General features: G+C 46.5%; 1 protein-coding gene across 4 annotated transcripts in view; it reads left to right on the forward strand.

Annotated features, from left to right (window-relative positions):
- The window catches only part of LOC143297321 (small conductance calcium-activated potassium channel protein 1-like), a 197,915-nt gene that overhangs the window by 103,680 nt on the left and 72,363 nt on the right, over window positions 1-21,872 (forward strand). The window lies entirely within an intron of this gene.

A 21,872-nucleotide genomic window follows, 5' to 3' on the forward strand; every position in this document is an offset into this window, starting at 1 on the left:
TAGAGCCACCTTTCTTCTTCAATTCTCCTGTCACCATGTTCTAGAACCACCCTTCTTCAATTCTCCTGTCACCATGTTCTAGAGCCAACCTTCTTCTTCACTTCTCCTGTCACCATGTTCTAGAGCCACCCTTCTTCTTCACTTCTCCTGTCACCATGTTCTAGAGCCACCTTTCTTCTTCAATTCTCCTGTCACCATGTTCTAGAGCTACCCTTCTTCTCAATTCTCCTGTCACCATGTTCTAGAGCCACCCTTCTTCTTCACTTCTCCTGTCACCATGTTCTAGAGCCACCCTTCTTCTTCAATTCTCCTGTCACCATGTTCTAGAGCCACCCTTCTCTTCAGTTCTCCTGTCACCATGTTCTAGAGCCACCTTTCTTCTTCACTTCTCCTGTCACCATGTTCTAGAGCCACCTTTCTTCACTTCTCCTGTCACCATGTTCTAGAGCCACCTTTCTTCTTCACTTCTCCTGTCACCATGTTCTAGAGCCACCCTTCTTCTTCAATTCTCCTGTCACCATGTTCTAGAGCCACCCTTCTTCTTCACTTCTCCTGTCACCATGTTCTAGAGCCACCCTTCTTCTTCAATTCTCCTGTCACCATGTTCTAGAGCCACCCTTCTTCTTCAGTTCTCCTGTCACCATGTTCTAGAGCCACCCTTCTTCTTCACTTCTCCTGTCACCATGTTCTGGAGCTACCCTTCTTCTTCAGTTCTCCTCCACCCGCTTACACCTGTACCCCAACTTCATCCCGCCCCCTCACCCCCCCCAAACACCCCCCCTCCCATTCTTGTTTCCTAGCATTTCATGTTTTATTCACGAGTACCAGGGCCAGAGTGTTAGACCGGTATCTGCTTGAATCTCACCCCCCCCCCCCTGCTAGACACCCCACCCCCCACCCCCTGTTCCCCCTCCCCTCCAAGCCCCCGCCCCCCCCCCTCCCCACCCACTTACCATACACACACACAAACGGGGACATGGGCAGTTAGTGGTTTGTCACCCCTTCACACACACACACACACACACACACACGGGGATGGGCAGTTATGCGGCGTGTCAGCCGTTCAGTGTCAGTGTCTGATATATATTTGTGTGTGTGTGTGTGTGTGTGTGTGTGTGTGTGTGTGTGTGTGTGTGTGTGTGTGTGTGTTGTGTGCGCGCATGTATGTGTGTGTGTGTGTGTGTGTGTGTGTGTGTGTGTGTGTACCTCTCTGCGTGTATATGTGTCTATCTACTTATCTGTATAAACATACACACACACAAACACACACACACACACACAGAGGCACGCACGCACGCGAGAATACATATAAGACAATAAAAAGCGTACTCATACTTTTATCTCTGTTGGTTTTCTTCTTCAAATGTTCGTTGTTGTGGTAAGAGGTAGACTAAAAGAATCTTGGTAAAAGTCGACTTTCGTGGCTTTTCACCCCTTCACACACACGTGTGATGGACATCTGATGACTGTGTTGATGTGATGGACGTCTGATGATGAAAACACTGTTGTAATTTATGCAACACTGCAAACTTCCAACTGAGAAAATTCCGTACCATTCGACCATATCTGACTGTTGAAGCAGCCTCTATGCTGGTGTTTTCCTTGCTTCACAGTTGTATTGACTCCTGCAATTCAGTACTCGATTACTCGCTGGTTTGCCCTCTGTTCTGTTGTCACGGCTTCAGAAGGTCTTGAACAATGCTGCCAGAGTCGTTCTAAAAAGGTATAACAATAATTTTTTTTTCTAAAATATCATATTACCACTCTCTTGCGTCAAATATTGGTTGCCCATCCAGTAGGGAATTTAGTACATAATTCCACACAATTACTTTGATGTGAGAAGTTTTGATTCATTTTTGTGAGAGAATGTATAGCGAATTCAGTACATAATTCCAGACAGTTACTTTGATGTGAGAAGTTTTGATTCATTTTTGTGAGAGAATGTATAGCGAATTCAGTACATAATTCCAGACAATTACTTTGATGTGAGAAGTTTTGGTTCATTTTTGTGAGAGAATGTATAGCGAATTCAGTACATAATTGGCATATTGGCTCATCGCCGCTTCCCTCCCATCTTACGTCACTTTGGCCCTTCATATCCACACTTCATCCCGTCCTCAGGTCTTCTGGAGAAAAGCCCCTCCGAGTCCCTAAAGTCTCTTCAATGACATTTGGTCAAAGGGCTTTTCAGCATCAAGAACCTTCTGTTTGGAATTCTCTTCCACTGGATCTCCGGCACTCACCAACTCCGCCCTCTTTCAGAAGTAAACTGAAATCACACCTGTTCAGAATGGCCTTTGGCTGTGACGATGCATGGTTCTTTGTCTCCTCCAACCTACTCCTCTCCCCTTGTGTGTCCCCTCCACTGGTAGTATTCCTGTGGTGTGTGTGTGTGTGTGTGTGTGTGTGTGTGTGTGTGTGTTGTGCCTTTTTTCCTGTGATTATTCATATAATTTATCTGCAGTTTGTAGTGTTGTATTGGTGGATACTGAACTTGTTTTTCCACTGCTGTGACTTCATGTACTGAATGAGAGGCGCTCAGAGCCCATCTGGGGAGTTCGCGCCATGTACGTCCATTCTTCTTCTTCTTCTTCTCATTATTATTATTATTATAGTGATTGTGGCGATTAACTCACTCAGTACGGCCAGTCCTCTCTTCTCCTCTACACAGACCCCACGGATGTCCAGTGGGTGTCTGAATGACCCAGCCTTTAGCTTCCGTCGTCAGAACTGTGGCATTCTTTGTCAACATTCACCTCTTCAGTATAAGAGTGTTCCGCTTGCAATATTTTGATGATGGTAATTGGGATGAAACGCTGTTAACGTCGTCTCTTTCGCCGTTCGTATGGAAAGAGTTAAAGCTGTTGTCATAAGAGTGATTGTGGGGGATGAAAACACTGTTTGTCATTGCAGTGATATTGTGGATACAAACCATTCTCTCACAAAAGTGAATCAAAACTTCTCACATCCAAGTAATTGTGTGGACAACTAAACTGTGTGGAAACATAAACTGGCAGTTGTCCTGATGTCTGGGCAGAGTTGCTGGTTGTCATGGCAATTAGGAGAAGATGAAAGAATGAGAGTTGTCATGGTAATTGTGTGAAGAGGAAAGAATGCTGGTAGTCATGGTAACTGCCAGATGTCGGGAAGATGCCAGCAGGCAGAGTGGCATGATGGTTGGTGTAAGTGCGTGGGTAGTGAGGATGAAGTGGAGAGGACACATCCTGCCCGTTGTGCCCGTGTCTGACTGACACACACTGCTCCCCTCGCTCCTTGGTCACTGCATGCCTGGGGCAGAGGGGAGGGGGGTGGTAAGGGCAAGGGGTGGGGTCAACACACACACACACTCACACACACACTGCTCCCCTCGCTCCTTGGTCACTGCATGCCCGGGGCAGAGGGGAGGGGGGTGGTAAGGGCAAGGGGTGGGGTCAACACACACACACACACACACTCACACACACACTGCTCCCCTCGCTCCTTGGTCACTGCATGCCCGGGGCAGAGGGGAGGGGGGTGGTAAGGGCAAGGGGTGGGGTCAACACACACACACACACACACTCACACTCACACTCACTCACACACTCTCTCTCTCTCTCACTGACACACACACACACACACACACACACACACACACACACACACACACACACACACACACACACACACTCACTCACTCACACACTCTCTCTCTCTCTCACTGACACACACACACACACACACACACACACACACACTCACGTACTCTCTCTCTCTCTCTCACACACACACACACACTCTCTATCTCTTTCACACACACACAGACACACCTATATAGACACACACACACACACACACACACACACACACTCACAGACACTCACACACACACACACACACACACATACTTACACACATACACACACACTCGCTCGCTCACACACACACACACACACACACACACACACACACACACAGACACACACACACCATGCGCGCGCGCACACACACACACATACACCGCGCGCACACAGACACACACACACACACACACACACACACACACACACACACACACACACACACACCTACACAGTGTGTGTGGAATGGAAACCTACACAGTGTGTGGAATTAATGAAAACCTACACAGTGTGTGTGGAATGAAAACCTACACAGTGTGTGGAATTAATGAAAACCTACACAGTGTGTGGAATTAATGAAAACCTACACAGTGTGTGGAATGAATGAAAACCTACACAGTGTGTGGAATTAATGAAAACCTACACAGTGTGTGGAATGAATGAAAACCTACACAGTGTGTGTGGAATGAAAACCTACACAGTGTGTGGAATTAATGAAAAGCTACACAGTGTGTGTGGAATGAAAACCTACACAGTGTGTGGAATGAAAACCTACACAGTGTGTGGAATTAATGAAAACCTACACAGTGTGTGGAATGAAAACCTACACAGTGTGTGGAATTAATGAAAACCTACACAGTGTGTGGAATTAATGAAAACCTACACAGTGTGTGGAATGAAAACCTACACAGAGTGTGGAATTAACGAAAACCTACACAGTGTGTGTGGAATGAAAACCTACACAGTGTGTGGAATGAAAACCTACACAGTGTGTGTGGAATGAAAACCTACACAGTGTGTGGAATTAACGAAAACCTACACAGTGTGTGGAATGAAAACCTACACAGTGTGTGGAATTAATGAAAAGCTACACGGTGTGTGGAATTAATGAAAACCTGCACAGTGTGTGGAATTAATGAAAACCTACACAGTGTGTGGAATGAAAACCTACACAGTGTGTGGAATGAAAACCTACACAGTGTGTGGAATTAATGAAAACCTACACAGTGTGTGTGATAATGAAAACCTACACAGTGTGTGGAATTAATGAAAACCTACACAGTGTGTGGAATGAAAACCTACACAGTGTGTGGAATTAATGAAAACCTACACAGTGTGTGGAAAGAAAACGTACACATTGTGTGAAATGAATGGAGACCTACATAGTGTTTGAAAGGAATGAAGACCTACATAGTGTGTGGAATGAAAACATACACAGTGTGTGTGGAATGAATGAAAACCTACAGTCATCAGATGTCCAGCACATCAACACAGTCATCAGATGTCCATCACATCAACACAGTCATCAGATGTCCATCACATCAACAAAGTCATCATCAGATGTCCATCACATCAACACACTCATCATCAGATGTCCATCACATCAACACAGTCATCAGATGTCCATCACATCAACACACTCATCATCAGATGTCCATCACATCAACACAGTCATCAGATGTCCATCACATCAACAAAGTCATCATCCGATGTCCATCACATCAACACAGTCATCATCCGATGTCCATCACATCAACACAGTCATCGGATGTCCATCACATCAACGCAGTCTCAGAGAGAGAGAGAGAGAGAGAGTCAAACAAAACATGATGCTGAAGCCAAAGTATGTCCCAGCAAGATGTCATCTTCTCTCCCTTCAGAAAATTCCTTGTCATTCTGTATGTCTGCCACCCTGCCTGCCAGCCTGTCTGTCTCTATGTCTGTCTGTCACCCTGCCTGTCTGCCTCTATGTCTGTCTGTCACCCTGCCTGTCTGTCTCTGTGTCTGTCAGTCTGCCTGTCTCTGTCTGTCTGTCACCCTGTCTGCCTGTCTCTATGTCTGTCTGTCACCCTGCCTGTCTGTCTCTATGTCTGTCTGTCACCCTGTCTGTCTGTCTCTATGTCTGTCTGTCAGCCTGCCTGTCTGTCTCTGTGTCTGTCAGCCTGTCTGTCTCTCTGTCTTTCAGTCTGCCTGTCTCTCTGTCACCCTGCCTGCCTGTATCTATGTCTGTCAGTCTGCCTGCCTGTCTGTCTCTATGTCTGTCAGTCTGTCTGTCTCTATGTCTGTCTGTCACCCTGCCTGCCTGTATCTATGTCTGTCAGTCTGCCTGCCTGTCTGTCTCTATGTCTTTCAGTCTGCCTGTCTCTTTTTCAGCCTGCCTGCCTGTATCTATGTCTGTCAGCCTGTCTGTCTCTCTGTCTTTCAGTCTGCCTGTCTCTCTGTCACCCTGCCTGCCTGTATCTATGTCTGTCAGCCTGTCTGTCTCTCTGTCTTTCAGTCTGCCTGTCTCTCTGTCATCCTGCCTGCCTGTATCTATGTCTGTCAGTCTGCCTTCCTGTCTCTATGTCTGTCAGCCTGCCTGCCTGTCTGTCTCTATGTCTGTCAGTCTGCCTGCCTGTCTGTCTCTATGTCTGTCAGCCTGTCTGTCTCTCTGTCTTTCAGTCTGCCTGTCTCTCTGTCACCCTGCCTGCCTGTATCTATGTCTGTCAGCCTGCCTGCCTGTCTCTATGTCTGTCAGCCTGCTTGTCTCTGTGTCTGTCTGTCAGCCTGTCTGTCTGTCAGCCTGTCTCTGTGTCTGTCTCCCTCTCTCCTTTTCTCTCTTCTCCGTCCACCAGAGTACATAGAGTTCTCTCATCAATATGTTGGCAAGTGGGTACATACTTGGAATAGCTGCTCTCTCTCTCTCTCTCTCTCTCTCTCTCTCTCTCTCTCTCTCTCTCTCTCCATTTGCAGAAGGTTTGAGAGTAGGCTTAATGTCAATCATATAATTAATAAGTTATCCGATGTTTCTGATATACTGAATAATTTTTTGGGGAAAAAAGAAAGTTAACATTTTTCGGATTTGCTGAAACAAGATTATCAGAACATATGTCAGACTCTGACCTAACCGTGCCTGGATATAATGTCGTTCGTAAGGATCCTTTCAATCCAAAGGAAACGGGCTTACTTATTTATGTTCATGAACATATCAGATTCAAAAGAATTGAATCACTCGAAAACCACCATGATGAATCAGTACAGATCCAGGTACACTTTAAAAACCAGAACCGTTTCTTATAGGCTATATCTATAGGAATGCTGCAGAGCGCGTTGACTGGTTGGATAAGTTCACGCTAATGATAAGACGCTTCTCTGCTCTCAAATGCAATTATTTTATTGGGTGACTTTAATACTGATTTATTGAAATGTAATTTGAATTGGAAACAAACATTCGAGTCCTTTCATCTCAGTCAATCAATCGACAAGCCAACACGAATCACTCGCACTTCACAAACACTCATCGACCACATATACACAACTTCCACAAAGACTATTTCTGAAATATGCTCTCCAACCTTTGGCTGTAGCGACCACTTTCCAGTTTGTATCACATGGTCTAAAAAAGGAATCAAGATACCAAAAAAACGGTCACAAAGTTATTGCATACAGAAGGTATTACAAATTTGACCCATAATCATTCTTGATGGACCTGATAAACTCTCCTGTGTCTCTCGTTTATCAGTTTACTGATCCAGATGAAGCGTTTGAAATATGGTATCATAATTTCCTCAATATTTACAACACGCCCCATCAAAACTACGCGTGTAAAAAGCAGTCTGAAAAAGCCGTGAATAACGAGAGAGATAGAAGACGCCATCGATTTAACTCACTCAGTACGGCCAGTCCTCTCTTCTCCTCTACACAGACCCCTCGGATGTCCAGTGGGTGGCTGAATGACCCAACATTTAGTTTCCGTCGTCAGAATTGTGGTATTCTTTGTCAACATTCACCTCTTCAGTATAAGAGCCTTCCGCTTGCAATATTTTGATGATGGTAACTGGGGTGAAACGCTGTTAACGTCGTCTCTTTCGCCGTTCGTATGGAGAGAGTTAAAAGATTTTCTTTTATCAACTGGAGCCAGAGAAGATGATCAAATACAAAGAAATGCAGTGAATAACTTAAAAACCTTTAGCGACAAGGAAATATTTTCAAAAGTTGATCACTTCTAAGTCTGACAGTAAGTCTTTGTGGAAAGTCATAAATCAGTTGAATAATAAGAACAGAGCCACACAAATTAAATCACTTACAGACATATCCACAGATAAACTTAACTCACATTTCTGTAACATAGCTACTTCAATTATAAAATCAGACTAATCAAACCTTAACTCTCTAGATGCTCTGTTAGAATTCTGTCAATCTAAAATTATTTCATCCACATTAGATATTCCTTTGATATGTGTACATGAAGTTTATAATGCTCTGATCCATTTAAAACAAACAAGTACAAAAGGTTTTGGTGACATAGATGGCTCCTATAATAGCAGAATCACTTACATACATATATAATTTAGGTATTACAGAAAATAAGATTCCAAAAACGCTCAAAACTGCTAACGTTATTCCTATGTATAAAAGAATGGCGATCGCTCTGAACCTTCAAACTACAGACCTATTTCTATTTTGCCAGTATTATCAAAACCCCTGGAATATCATATAAACAAACATATTCTTAAGCATTTTAATAATTTTGACTTGTTTCATCCAAATCAGTCTGGATTTAGAGCAAATCACTCATGTCATTCTGCACTAACAAATTTAGTAGATCAATGGCTTACTAACATTAATAATAATGAAATTACTAGAGCTCTTGTTGTTGACTTTATGAAGACTTGATGTGATTGGTCATTCTCTCCTAAAACAACTAAAGATTTATGCCTTATTTTTGAATGATGGGAGTCTCCCGTCGGTCCGACGGATGAGTAGGCAGGCAGGCTTATCTGTCGGTGTGTGTCCTCATATACGAGAAGAAGCCGATTCTGGATGCGCAGCACTCCCCACAGGTGTTGCAAGGGAAAACTTCTCCAGAAGTTGAGCCCTGCTTCGTTCGCTCACGCTTCTCTTAATGGTCAGCGTTCTCTTGTTTTCAAACGTCTTTATGCCACTAGAGCACAGCATCTTCCAGCGAGAGCGGTCAAGGGCATCAGTTTCCCAAGAAGCGATGTCTATTTCACAGGCTTTGAGGTTTGTCTTCAAGGTGTCCTTGAAGCGCTTGCAGGGTCTTCCAATTTCGCAGTGGCCTTCCTTCAGCTGGCCATACAGTAGCATCTTCGGGATCCTGCTGTCTGTCATGCGTACAGCGTGTCCTGTCCAGCGTAGCTGGCACTGTTTCAACGGGCTTTCGATGCTGGGCAGGCCGCTCCTGTCTAGGACCTGGAGGTTGGAGACCCTGTCTTGCCACTTTATGCCAGGGATCTTTTGTAGGCATCTCTGGTGAATCTGCCAAAGGCGGAGCTGGCCTTGGTGATGTGCAGCGTCACTTCTGCATCAAGGGCTCTGTTGCTGCATAGGGTGCTGCCCAGGTAGCAGAACTTGTCGACTGACTAGATCTCTGTGTCACTGACCTTGATTGCAGGTTGGGGGAGGCACTGGCGTTCTGTGAGCTAGCTGGTTGGTACATGGAGTTGCTTGGTTTGCAAGAACTGGTTCATCTTCCTCTGGCAGTCTTTATCGGAAATGTGATCCTGATATATGCAGTGTGTTCAGAAGCTTGGAGATTCCAGAGTCGTTCTCATCAAACCAGTCTTTGTGGCTCCTCTGTACAAAGCCGAGTGTGTCAGCTGCTGCTGAGTACACAGTATATCTAAAGGTACTCCAAACCTCTTCTATATCAGTCGATGCAGAAATTTCTTGGAGAGCTGCTTGGACTTGCTGCTGCAGCTCGTCCTTGGTGATAGGGAGGCGATGGATGTTCAGCTTCCTTGGGTGTTTCTGCCTGGCTGGCTGGAGCTTGCATGCAAGTCTGATGTTCATCTCGCTGCGTACCAGGCGATGGCCTGACCAACAGACTGCTCCTCTCATGCAGCGTGTAATGGAAACATCACCTCTGTCCCTCTGCCGGACAATCACATAGTCCAGCATGTGCCACTGTTTGGAGCGGGGGTGCATCCATGTGTTCTTGTACTTGTCCGCTTGTTGGAAGAGGGTGTTGGTGATGGTCAGTCCATGCTGCGCGCAGAGCGAGAGCAAAGGCAGTCCGTTGGAGTTGCACTTGCTAGTGCCGTGCTGTCCTAGGACTTTTGGCCACGAGGATAAGTCCACGCCGACGCAGGCATTGACATCCCCAAGGATGATCAGCCTGTCCTTTCTGTCTACCGCTGAAATAGTGTGGCTGAGCTCCTCGTAGAAAGCTTCTTTGATGTCATTAGGGTTGGTCATCGTCGAGGCATAGCAGCTGATGACTGGCGAAGCGGTCCTTGGACAGCTTCAGACGCAGGGTCATCTGCCTGTCGTTTATCCCACGTGGAAGGCTGTCAAGCTGTCGTGCAAGTTTGGTTTTTATGGCAAAGCCCACTCCTGAGGTTCTTGGGGTGCCATCTGGCTTCCCAATGCAGTAGAAGGTGTAACCCCCTCCAACTTCCTCCAGCTAGGTTTCACAGGCAGACCTGGCTTTCGCTCAGGGCTGCTGTGTCCACCTGGTAGTGATCAAGCATTCTAGCAATGAGCGCTGTGTGCCTTTCCGGTCTGTCGTCTCTGTCCGAAAGGGTGCGAACATTCCAGGCACCCAGAGTCAGGGCATGACTCCTGGTTCTTTTCTTCTGTTGTTTTCGACCGCTAGTGTTGGATGTCCAAGTAGGTTCGGTTTCCTACCAGGTACTAGGTGAGGCAGGCGTTGTTTAGGGATCCTTTTATCTCCCCTTCCCTATGTGGGGAGAGCAGTGCCGTCCCTAAAAAGGGCTGCTCTGACACTGTGGGAGGATACGGGTGCCGCATCTGCCCCAGTCTACAGCAGACGATCATCACCCCACAGCCGCCTGCGTGCAGAGTCGTGACTAGGAACTGCCAGCAGCATCCTCTGCCTGTCCCTGTTACCACTTCTCCATCGCCGCAGGGCTTGGGAAAGCTGGGTGTTGAAGGGCTATCTTGTCGTTCCGACATTAGCCTGGTTGCCTAACCAGCACAGGTGACTTTATTTAGTGAAGAGGAGTTGTGCAGTCCCTTCCCCACTCACTTGCCTACTGGTTTAAACAGTATTTTATTTGGAACATGTCACGATACAACACAGATATCGATGAACAGGACAACAAGAAAATCTTATATAAAGTCCTGTCCTTCACATGTACATACTGAATATGTGACGGATGTCATCATAACTAAAAGACGTGAACATACATGAGTTTTGAACAAAACTAAGCTGAGATATAAATAAAGTGAAGAAAACGAATAAAAAACGAGTGGTGGAGGATGAAGTCAATAGAGAGAGAACGAGAAGCATCAACGCTGGGGCACAAGCACAGCAAGACTTAACTTGGCCGACAAACAAAGCGGCGAGGGCCAACCGTCCCGCGAAAAAAAAAGAAAAAAAAGAAAGAAAAGGCAAGCACGCAATCATGTATTCATATCATGAGCTGGCAAATAAAAGGGCACCACTCTTTCAGGTACATATACTGACATATATGCATATAGACAGGATATTACTCATCGTTATAAACCTTTGAATTAGATGCTACTGACGCTCAGAGTCCCACAGGTGCAGATACTGCCACGTGTAGAACGGCCTCGGCAGGTGCCCTTTGGTCATCCTCTTCAGCCTTCACAGCCGTTGGGAAAGGTTTCCTCCTGCGCCTGATCCGCCGTTCGGAGACTTTACATGGGGCAGTACTGGGTTACGTGGTACCAGTAGCAAGGGCTATGCCCGTGACCTGACCACCTGTTTTTGAATACATTAGAACTTAACTCATCTTTTCTCGCTGAAAGAAAACAACTTGTGTTCACAAATGGTTCTAAATCAATGTTATTACCAATTAACTATGGTGTACCTCAAGGTTCTGTTTTGGGACCTATCTTATTTTCTGCATATATTAATGACCTACTCTTATCTATCAAGACACCCTGTGAAATATTTGCTGATGGCACCACCATTCATACTAGTCATACTAACCTGTGTAGCGTGTCTCCTTTTCAGAAAAGTATCGACCAGTTGATTGAATGGTCAGAACTAAACCTCCATCCTAAAAAAAAACAAAAAAACGGAAAAAAACACACGCTAATAATCACAACAAGGCGAAAACGTCAAAATATATCCATAAATTGTTCGCCTATTTTCATCAAAGGCGACAAGATTGAAGAAGTTGACCACCATAAAATCCTTGGCATCACTATCGATAATAATTTGTCATGGTCACATCATATTTCTCTGTTATGCAAACAGGTGTCAAAAATATCTATCAACTGTCTAAAATTAAACACTTTTTGGATCTTCACTGTCGAAAACTATTTGTCAGTGCTTATGTAGAATCACACATAAACTATGCTTCGACAGTGTGGGATTCGGCGAGTGACAGTATTATGAAGCCTCTATTGAGACTGCATAGAAGAGCTGTAAAACTGATTCTTTTAAAGTCTTCATCATTGACTGTATCTGATAATAAAGCTCTCGATATCCTCCCACTGAAAACTAAACTTCTATATAATAAAGGTCTATTTATGTTCCAAATCATGTCAGGATTTGCTCCCCCCACACTAAAGAATAAATTTGTTACCAACACTCATAGTCATGTTCATAAAGTTATGGTACCACTTCCAAGGATCGATCTTTTAAAATCTAGTCTCTGTGTTATTCAGGGGGCTGTTTATGGAATGAACTATTTTCCCGCCTCAATGTAAACACTGTAAAAAGCATCCCTCACTTTAAAAAAAACATATCGTGCACATTTATTGAAAAACATGTGATTGTGTGACACATATCAATAATGAACAACAAACATGTACAGGTTATCAATATATACACGCCTCTCTCCTCCCCTGCCAGTCTCTCTCTATGTCTGTCTCCACTGTCACTGTCACTGTCACTACATCTGTCAGTTCAGTCAGCCTCCCCTGCCTTCTTTGCTCTTCCCCTTGTCCATTCTTCCTTCTGCTCTCCACCACGCCCCGTCCCTAATGTCCTTGTTATAATTATCTATTGCGATATTGTATTGTACATAAGATCTATGCTTATGTTTGCACATGCTTCTGTGATTTTGATGTTGGTGTTGTGAATTGACTCGCTTTCTCTCTCTCTCTCTCTCTCTCTCTCTCTTTCTCAATTATTACTCTTGCCCATAGGGCCGGATGTGAACAAGTACTTTGTGCTCACTCCTTTACACTCGTAAAATAAAATTTCGTTCTCTCTCTCTCTCTCTCTCTCTCTTCTCTCTCTCGCTAGCTCTCTTGTTTCCGGTTGCTGTTTGAGGAACACGGATTTTCTTGGCACACAGACGTCCCCCCCACCCACTCACCCCCCCCCCCCTCGTCTCCTGAGTTCCACAGCATCCACTGTTGGCACGTGCAAATCACTGCCACACCCCCTCCACACACACACACACACACCTCTCTGCCCCACACACCTCTTGACTCACTGCTGACTGGGGGAAGCCAGACAATATTTGCCAGCGGTGTTGATTCAGTCAGTCGGTGTCCCACATTTCCCTGTGTTGTGTTTCAGACAGTGTCCCACTTTTCCCTGTGTTGTGTTTCAGTCAGTGTCCCACTTTTCCCTGTGTTGTGTTTCAGTCAGTCAGTGTCCCACTTTTCCCTGTGTTGTGTTTCAGTTAATGTCCCACTTTTCCCTGTGTTGTGTTTCAGTCAGTCAGTGTCCCACATTTCCCTGTGTTGTGTTTCAGTTAATGTCCCACTTTTCCCTGTGTTGTGTTTCAGTCAGTGTCCCACTTTTCCCTGTGTTGTGTTTCAGTCAGACAGTGTCCCACTTTTCCCTGTGTTGTGTTTCAGTTAATGTCCCACTTTTCCCTGTGTTGTGTTTCAGTCAGTCAGTGTCCCACATTTCCCTGTGTTGTGTTTCAGTTAATGTCCCACTTTTCCCTGTGTTGTGTTTCAGTCAGTGTCCCACTTTTCCCTGTGTTGTGTTTCAGTTAGTGTCCCACTTTTCCCTGTGTTGTGTTTCAGTGTCCCACTTTTCCCTGTGTTGTGTTTCAGTCAGTGTCCCACATTTCCCTGTGTTGTGTTTCAGTCAGTGTCCCACTTTTCCCTGTGTTGTGTTTCAGTTAATTTCCCACTTTTCCCTGTGTTATGTTTCAGTCAGTCAGTGTCCCACATTTCCCTGTGTTGTGTTTCAGTCAGTGTCCCACTTTTCCCTGTGTTATGTTTCAGTCAGTGTCCCACTTTTCCCTGTGTTGTGTTTCAGTCAGTGTCCCACTTTTCCCTGTGTTGTGTTTCAGTCAGTGTCCCACTTTTCCCTGTGTTGTGTTTCAGTCAGTCAGTGTCCCACTTTTCCCTGTGTTGTGTTTCAGTGTCCCACTTTTCCCTGTGTTGTGTTTCAGTGTCCCACTTTTCCCTGTGTTGTGTTTCAGTTAGTGTCCCACTTTTCCCTGTGTTGTGTTTCAGTCAGTCAGTGTCCCACTTTTCCCTGTGTTGTGTTTCAGTCAGTGTCCCACTTTTCCCTGTGTTGTGTTTCAGTCAGTCAGTGTCCCACTTTTCCCTGTGTTGTGTTTCAGTCAGTGTCCCACTTTTCCCTGTGTTATGTTTCAGTCAGTGTCCCACTTTTCCCTGTGTTGTGTTTCAGTCAGTGTCCCACTTTTCCCTGTGTTGTGTTTCAGTCAGTGTCCCACTTTTCCCTGTGTTGTGTTTCAGTCAGTGTCCCACTTTTCCCTGTGTTGTGTTTCAGTCAGTCAGTGTCCCACTTTTCCCTGTGTTGTGTTTCAGTGTCCCACTTTTCCCTGTGTTGTGTTTCAGTCAGTGTCCCACTTTTCCCTGTGTTATGTTTCAGTCAGTGTCCCTCTTTTCCCTGTGTTGTGTTTCAGTCAGTGTCCCACTTTTCCCTGTGTTGTGTTTCAGTCAGTGTCCCACTTTTCCCTGTGTTGTGTTTCAGTCAGTCAGTGTCCCACTTTTCCCTGTGTTGTGTTTCAGTCAGTGTCCCACTTTTCCCTGTGTTATGTTTCAGTCAGTGTCCCACTTTTCCCTGTGTTGTGTTTCAGTCAGTGTCCCACTTTTCCCTGTGTTGTGTTTCAGTCAGTGTCCCACTTTTCCCTGTGTTGTGTTTCAGTCAGTCAGTGTCCCACTTTTCCCTGTGTTGTGTTTCAGTGTCCCACTTTTCCCTGTGTTGTGTTTCAGTGTCCCACTTTTCCCTGTGTTGTGTTTCAGTCAGTGTCCCACTTTTCCCTGTGTTGTGTTTCAGTCAGTCAGTGTCCCACTTTTCCCTGTGTTGTGTTTCAGTCAGTGTCCCACTTTTCCCTGTGTTGTGTTTCAGTCAGTCAGTGTCCCACTTTTCCCTGTGTTGTGTTTCAGTCAGTGTCCCACTTTTCCCTGTGTTGTGTTTCAGTCAGTGTCCCACTTTTCCCTGTGTTGTGTTTCAGTCAGTCAGTGTCCCACTTTTCCCTGTGTTGTGTTTCAGTCAGTCAGTGTCCCACTTTTCCCTGTGTTATGTTTCAGTCAGTGTCCCACTTTTCCCTGTGTTGTGTTTCAGTCAGTCAGTGTCCCACATTTCCCTGTGTTGTGTTTCAGTCAGTGTCCCACTTTTCCCTGTGTTGTGTTTCAGTCAGTGTCCCACTTTTCCCTGTGTTGTGTTTCAGTCAGTGTCCCACTTTTCCCTGTGTTGTGTTTCAGTTAATGTCCCACTTTTCCCTGTGTTGTGTTTCAGACAGTGTCCCACTTTTTCCTGTGTTGTGTTTCAGTCAGTCAGTGTCCCACATTTCCCTGTGTTGTGTTTCAGTCAGTCAGTGTCCCACATTTCCCTTTGTTTCAGTCAGTGTCCCACATTTCCCTTTGTTTCAGTCAGTGTCCCACATTTCCCTGCGTTGTGTTTCAGACAGCGTCCCACTTTTCCCTGTGTTGTGTTTCAGTCAGTGTCCCACTTTTCCCTGTGTTGTGTTTCAGTCAGTGTCCCACTATGCAGTCTTACAGATATGAAAGCACAAACAAATGTACACAGTCTCAACCCCCATGTCTATAGTGTCTACAAAGAGTGGGTGAAATGACTTTGTTGAAAAGATGTTGGAGGTTTTCAGGTTTGTCCTCGTATTCGTTTGGTTTCTTTCAGGTCTTATATCTGTCATACAAGCTGAACTGTGTTTTCTGCTTGCCCCATCCATGATCTTCCCTTAAGGGCCGAACACTTGACTGAGGAGGATTTCTTCTCTAAAGATCTTGTATTGTCCAGCTCTCTCTAGAGTTTCTGATCACATCATGCAGTGGGTTGTGTGGGCTCTGAAGTAGTTAACCAGCTCTAACTTGTTTCTGGCCTGCATTGAAGGAAGGTCTAGCAGGTCTCACACCGTCTCCGTAGGTCTTTTGCTGTTCAAGGATCAGCCTCATAGCTTCATTTTGAACTCTTTTTTTATTTTAAGGAGGCTGCTTTGAGACAGTGTTGTTAGCCCCAGTCCATAGTCGATGACACTGAGAAAGAGTGATTGAGATAGCATGAAGAGGTGGTATTGTTCGATGCCTTAGGCTGTCATGACCTGTAAAACTAAAAGACCCTTTTTGCATTTTAGAACAGTGTTTAAAGTGTGTTTACTGAAGGACAACATCCTGTCGAACTGTATTCCTAAGTTGTTATATATGGTCAGGGGGAATATTCGGTCGCCCTGACAGATCCTCTTATCAGGGAAGGGCAATGTGAGTTCGTCAGCCAGGTGTCGCCCTGAGGCCAGACTATATACAGTTAGTGACCGCAAAACCAACAGCCATTCATTCCCATAGTACTGTATACGTGGGATTGCGGATTTTTATCAAATCAAAATCATAAACACTTTATTAATTCACATGGAAATTAAGTTATGCTATCACAGGCTCGTTGTAAACACCAACATAAAATTATCATGCGCAACATAAAAAGAGATTAAAACTAGTCAAATAAGAATTCCCAATAGCTGACGATAGACTAACCTCCCGCCCCCCCTCCCCACACACACATACTCATGTTAAGACAACAGGGTGTTACACAACAATATTTACAAATAAAAACATCCAACAAATAAAACGTATAGATTACTAAACTGGCATGCGCGCACGCACACACACACGTACGCACGCACGCACACACACACACATACACACACACACACACTCACTCACTCACACGTGAAGACCATAAGGTATTGTACAACAATGCATTTATAAAAACATCCAGGGAATAAATCGTATATATGTATATAAGTAAAATGCCCCCCGCCCCCCCCCCCCCCCCACACACACACACTCACACACACATACACATGGATGTAAGACGTATGCACGCACATAACATATGTCACGCCAATAAAATTAGAACATTAACATTAAGATACATGAAATCCAAGTAAAAAAAGAAAATATTTAAAAATCACTTCCGATCACACAGACACAGAAACGCTGGCCCGTGCTCACCCGCTCAGTCCCACATGCACGCATAATGTCTGCTCCCATGCACTCGTCTGCTGGTGAAGTTCAGGTGTTGCTGTGGCGAGGGGAAGGTGAAAGGGGGGGGGGGGGTCATTAATGTCATCATGTAGTGGGTGTCTTTCGTCGGTCAAAATTGTTATTAGTCTGTCGGTCAGTTTTCTACTGTGCGTGTCGCCAAAGGTCAGGTTGTCTCCTCATTTGGAAAGGGGGGTGTGAGTGGGGGGTCAAGGAGGTGTGTATAGTTATTCACAATGCCTTGACATCCTGAACAATTTTCTGCTAGCGTCCGACTCCGGAAAAAAATTCCCTTCTCACTCTTCTCGATTTGTCAGCCGCGTTTGACAACCATTCAGTCCTTCTTTCCCGTCTTCATTTTACATTTGGTATCAACGGCACTGTTCTCAACTGGTTCAAAACTTATCTCACTGATCGATTCCAGTCTGTCATCGTCGGTAATTTCCAGCCTGAACCTGTTGAAATCAAACAAGGAGTCCCACAGGGATCTGTTTTAGACCCAGTTCTCTTCACACTGTACACTACTCTTGCTGAAATTATCAAGCACCACAATTATAGTCATCATTCATATGCTAATGACACTCAACTTCAGAAGAGTGATACCCATGAAAAATTGTCCTCGCTCTTGCAAGAAACATCCAACTGCTTCCTGGACATTCAAAACTGGATGAGCCTAAATAAGTTACAATTGAACGCAGACAAAACCGAAGCAATGATCACAGGAACTAACCAAAAACTCTCTTCCATCACAACTGACAAAATCAAACTTGGCAGTACATCCATCCCTCTTTCCAGCTTAGTCAGGAACCTCGGTGTTGTCCTTGACAATACACTGTCCATGCAAACATTTATCAGTTAGACATGTCAATCCTGCTACTGTCAATTGCGACGCATCAGTTCCATCCGGAAATATCTGTCCCCCGACGCAGCTTCTAGACTTGTCGTTTCTCTCATTCTCTCTCGCCTTGACTACTGTAACTCTCTATTTGGTTTGCCTGCTTCATCCATTCAGTCCCTTCAGCGCATACAAAACTGCTGCCCGACTCGTCCTCAGAAAGAAAAGATCTGAGCACATCACTCCTCTTTTGCAACATCACCGTTGGCTCCCTGTCTCACACAGAATAAATTATAAGATCAGCATTCTGTTATAAATGCATTCACAAATCTGCGCCTTCCTGTCTTTGTGGCTGCCTTCACCTTTGCACTCCATCTCGCTCTCTACGATCGGCTTCGGATCCACTCTGTTTACACATACCCAGATTCAGACACTGCACTGTTGGACGCCGTTCTGTCTCTTTCTCGGGACCTTGCATTTGGAATGAACTTCTTTCGCTTCGTCAGGTCTCCGCACTCAGCTTTATTTCAAATCTGGCCATAAAACTCACCTCTTCGCAAGATATCCTCCCTCCCCTGCCTCTTCCTTGTCTTCAGTTTCTTCAGTTCTAGAGCTATGCATGCGCGTGGATGACTGGTGTGAAAGCGCTTAGATTTATCTCTGCACAAGATTCCGTGCTATATAAATACTGTCATTATTATTTATTATTATGTGGCAATGTATCTGCAGTCAGTGTGGCAGTGTAACTGCGGTCACTGTATGTGGCAGTGTACCTGCAGTTAGTGTATGTGTCAGTGTACCGACAGTCAGTGTGTCAGTGTATCTGCAGTCAGTGTGGCAGTGTATCTGCAGTCAGTGTGTCAGTGTACCTGCAGTCAGTGTGGCAATGTACATGCAGTCAGTGTGGCAGTGTACATGCAGTCAGTGTGGCAATGTACATGCAGTCAGTGTGGCAGTGTACATGCAGTCAGTGTATGTGTCAGTGTACCTACAGTCAGTGTCAGTGTACCTGCAGTCAGTGTATGTGTCAGTGTACCTGCAGTCGGTGTGTCAGTGTACGTACAGTCAGTGTGTCAGTGTACGTACAGTCAGTGTGGAAGGGTACCTGCAGTCAGTGTGGCAATGCACGTACAGTCAGTGTGTGTCAGTGTACCTGCAGTCAGTGTGGAAGTGTACCTGCAGTCAGTGTGTCAGTGTACCTGCAGTCAGTGTGGCAGTGTACCTGCAGTCAGTGTGTCAGTGTATCTGCAGTTAGTGTGTCAGTGCACCTGCAGTCAGTGTGGCAGTGTACCTACAGTCAGTGCGGTGTGTACATGCAGTCAGTGTATGTGGCAGTGTACCTACAGTCAGTGTGTCAGTGTACATGCAGTCAGTGTGGCAGTGTACCTGCAATCAGTGTGGCAGTGTACCTGCAGTCAGTGTGACAGTGCACCTGCAGTCAGTGTCAGTGCACCTGCAGTCAGTGCGTGTAGCAGTCATTGTGGTAAGGACAAACCAGTGAGGGATATATTCTGAACCCACTGATAGACAGATAGATAGGTAGACAGACAGACAGACAGACAGAGGGAGAAATATTGAGAGACAGAGATAGAAAGAGAGAGACTGAGAGAAAGAGACAGAGAGAGAAAAAAGAGAGTGAGACTGAGCGAAAGAGTGAGGCAGACAGAGATCGGGAGAGAGACAGAGACTGAGAGAGCACGTTGCGAGGCTTATTGACACCCCCCCACACAGCCTGGTTGGCACAGTCAGGGTGTGCTGGTTCAGTCCCAGGCTGGGAGGGCGGGGAGCGGTTGGGGGAGGGGGGAGGGGATGGTTCCAACGTGCACGTGAGGGGGTGGAGGAGGTATGGTTACAACGTGCACGTGAGGGAGGGGGAATGGTTCCAACGTGCTCGTGAGGGGTGGGGGTGGGTGGGGGTGGGGGTATGGTTACAACGTGCACGTGGCGGGGGGTTGCAACGTGCACGTGGCGGGGGGTATGGTTACAACGTGCACGTGAGGGGGGGGATGGTTACAACGTGCACGTGAGGGGGGGGGATGGTTACAACGTGCACGTGGCGGGGGGTATGATTACAACGTGCACGTGAGGGGGGGATGGTTACAACGTGCACGTGAGGGGGGGATGGTTACAACGTGCACGTGAGGGGGGGGGGGATGGTTACAACGTGCACGTGAGGGGGGGATGGTTACAACGTGCACGTGAGAGGTGGGGGGATGGTTACAACGTGCACGTGAGGGGTGGGGGGAATTGTTACAACGTGCTCGTGAGGGGGGGGGGGGGGGGGGTATATGGTTCCAACGTGCACGTGAGGGGGGGGGGGGTATGGTTACAACGTGCACGTGAGGGAAGGGGTATGGTTACAACGTGCACGTGAGGGGGTGGGTATGGTTACAACGTGCACGTGGGGGGTGGGGGGGTATGCTCGTGGGGGGGGGGGGGGTGGTTCCAAAATGGACGGAGGCGGGGTGGGGGTGGGGGGAAAGGAGGGTCGGAGGGGATGGTTCCAACGTGCATAGGGGTAGGGGGATGAGGCAAGGATAAAAGGGGGGGGGGGGGCGTGTTATGTGCACGTGGGGGTAGGGGGGTGAGTGTGTGTGTGTGGTTGGGGGGGTTAGGGGGGGGCGAGGTGTGACGTACAAAAATCTCTTTTGGGAAAACGAGGAAGAGAACATTGCATGGAAGTGCCCCTGTTCCCTGATGTCAGGGATTCCCCGTCAGTCAGACAGCATGACGTAGAAGTGCCTCTGTTCCCTGATGTCAGGGATTCCCCGTCAGTCAGACAGCATGACGTAGAAGTGCCTCTGTTCCCTGATGTCAGGGATTCCCCGTCAGTCAGACAGCATGACGTAGAAGTGCCTCTGTTCCCTGATGTCAGGGATTCCCCGTCAGACAGACAGCATGACGTAGAAGTGCCTCTGTTCCCTGATGTCAGGGATTCCCCGTCAGTCAGACAGCATGACGTAGAAGTGCCCCTGTTCCCTGATGTCAGGGATTCCCCGTCAGACAGACAGCATGACGTAGAAGTGCATTTGTTCCCTGATGTCAGGGATTCCCCGTCAGTCAGACAGCATGACGTAGAAGTGTTCCCTGACATCAGGATTCCCCGTCAGTCAGACAGCATGACGTAGAAGTGTTCCCTGACATCAGGATTCCCCGTCAGACAGACAGCATGACGTAGAAGTGCCTCTGTTCCCTGATGTCAGGATTCCCCGTCAGACAGACAGCATGACGTAGAAGTGCCCCTGTTCCCTGATGTCAGGGATTCCCCGTCAGACAGACAGCATGACGTAGAAGTGCCTCTGTTCCCTGACATCAGGATTCCCCGTCAGACACGGACTGGTCCTGTCTTTAGCTTGCTGGGGAAGGCGGTGGGCACAAGGCAGGGCCACCACTTCCCCTCTCCCTCCGCCACACACACACACACACACACACACACACACACACACACACCACACACACACCACACACACACACACACAAAGCCAGCTGCACGCCACAAGTGGCTGCAATCAAAGATCCAGGCAGTGTGCTGCAGAGAAGCAGCCACGGCACTGACAGCGCCGCTGTGTTTTGCGAACAGGTCTCGGAGAAAAAAAAAACGTCACTTGCAGAGGTGCTGTAACACCTCACGTTGCACACCGCAACACGGGATCAATAGCAAGTGGAAATGAAAACCAAACAGCTGAACAACCACCCACGTAAACCGCTCCAAATACTTGAAGGCTGCTGTAAGGAACGCAGCACCGTGTGTGTGTGTGTGTGTGTGTGTGGTGAGTGGATCACAATTTCTAAACTCAACTGCGCATACACGTGTGTGTTCGTTGAAC

Source organism: Babylonia areolata, chromosome 22, assembly GCF_041734735.1.
Source record: "Babylonia areolata isolate BAREFJ2019XMU chromosome 22, ASM4173473v1, whole genome shotgun sequence".
Taxonomy (NCBI): domain Eukaryota; kingdom Metazoa; phylum Mollusca; class Gastropoda; order Neogastropoda; family Buccinidae; genus Babylonia; species Babylonia areolata.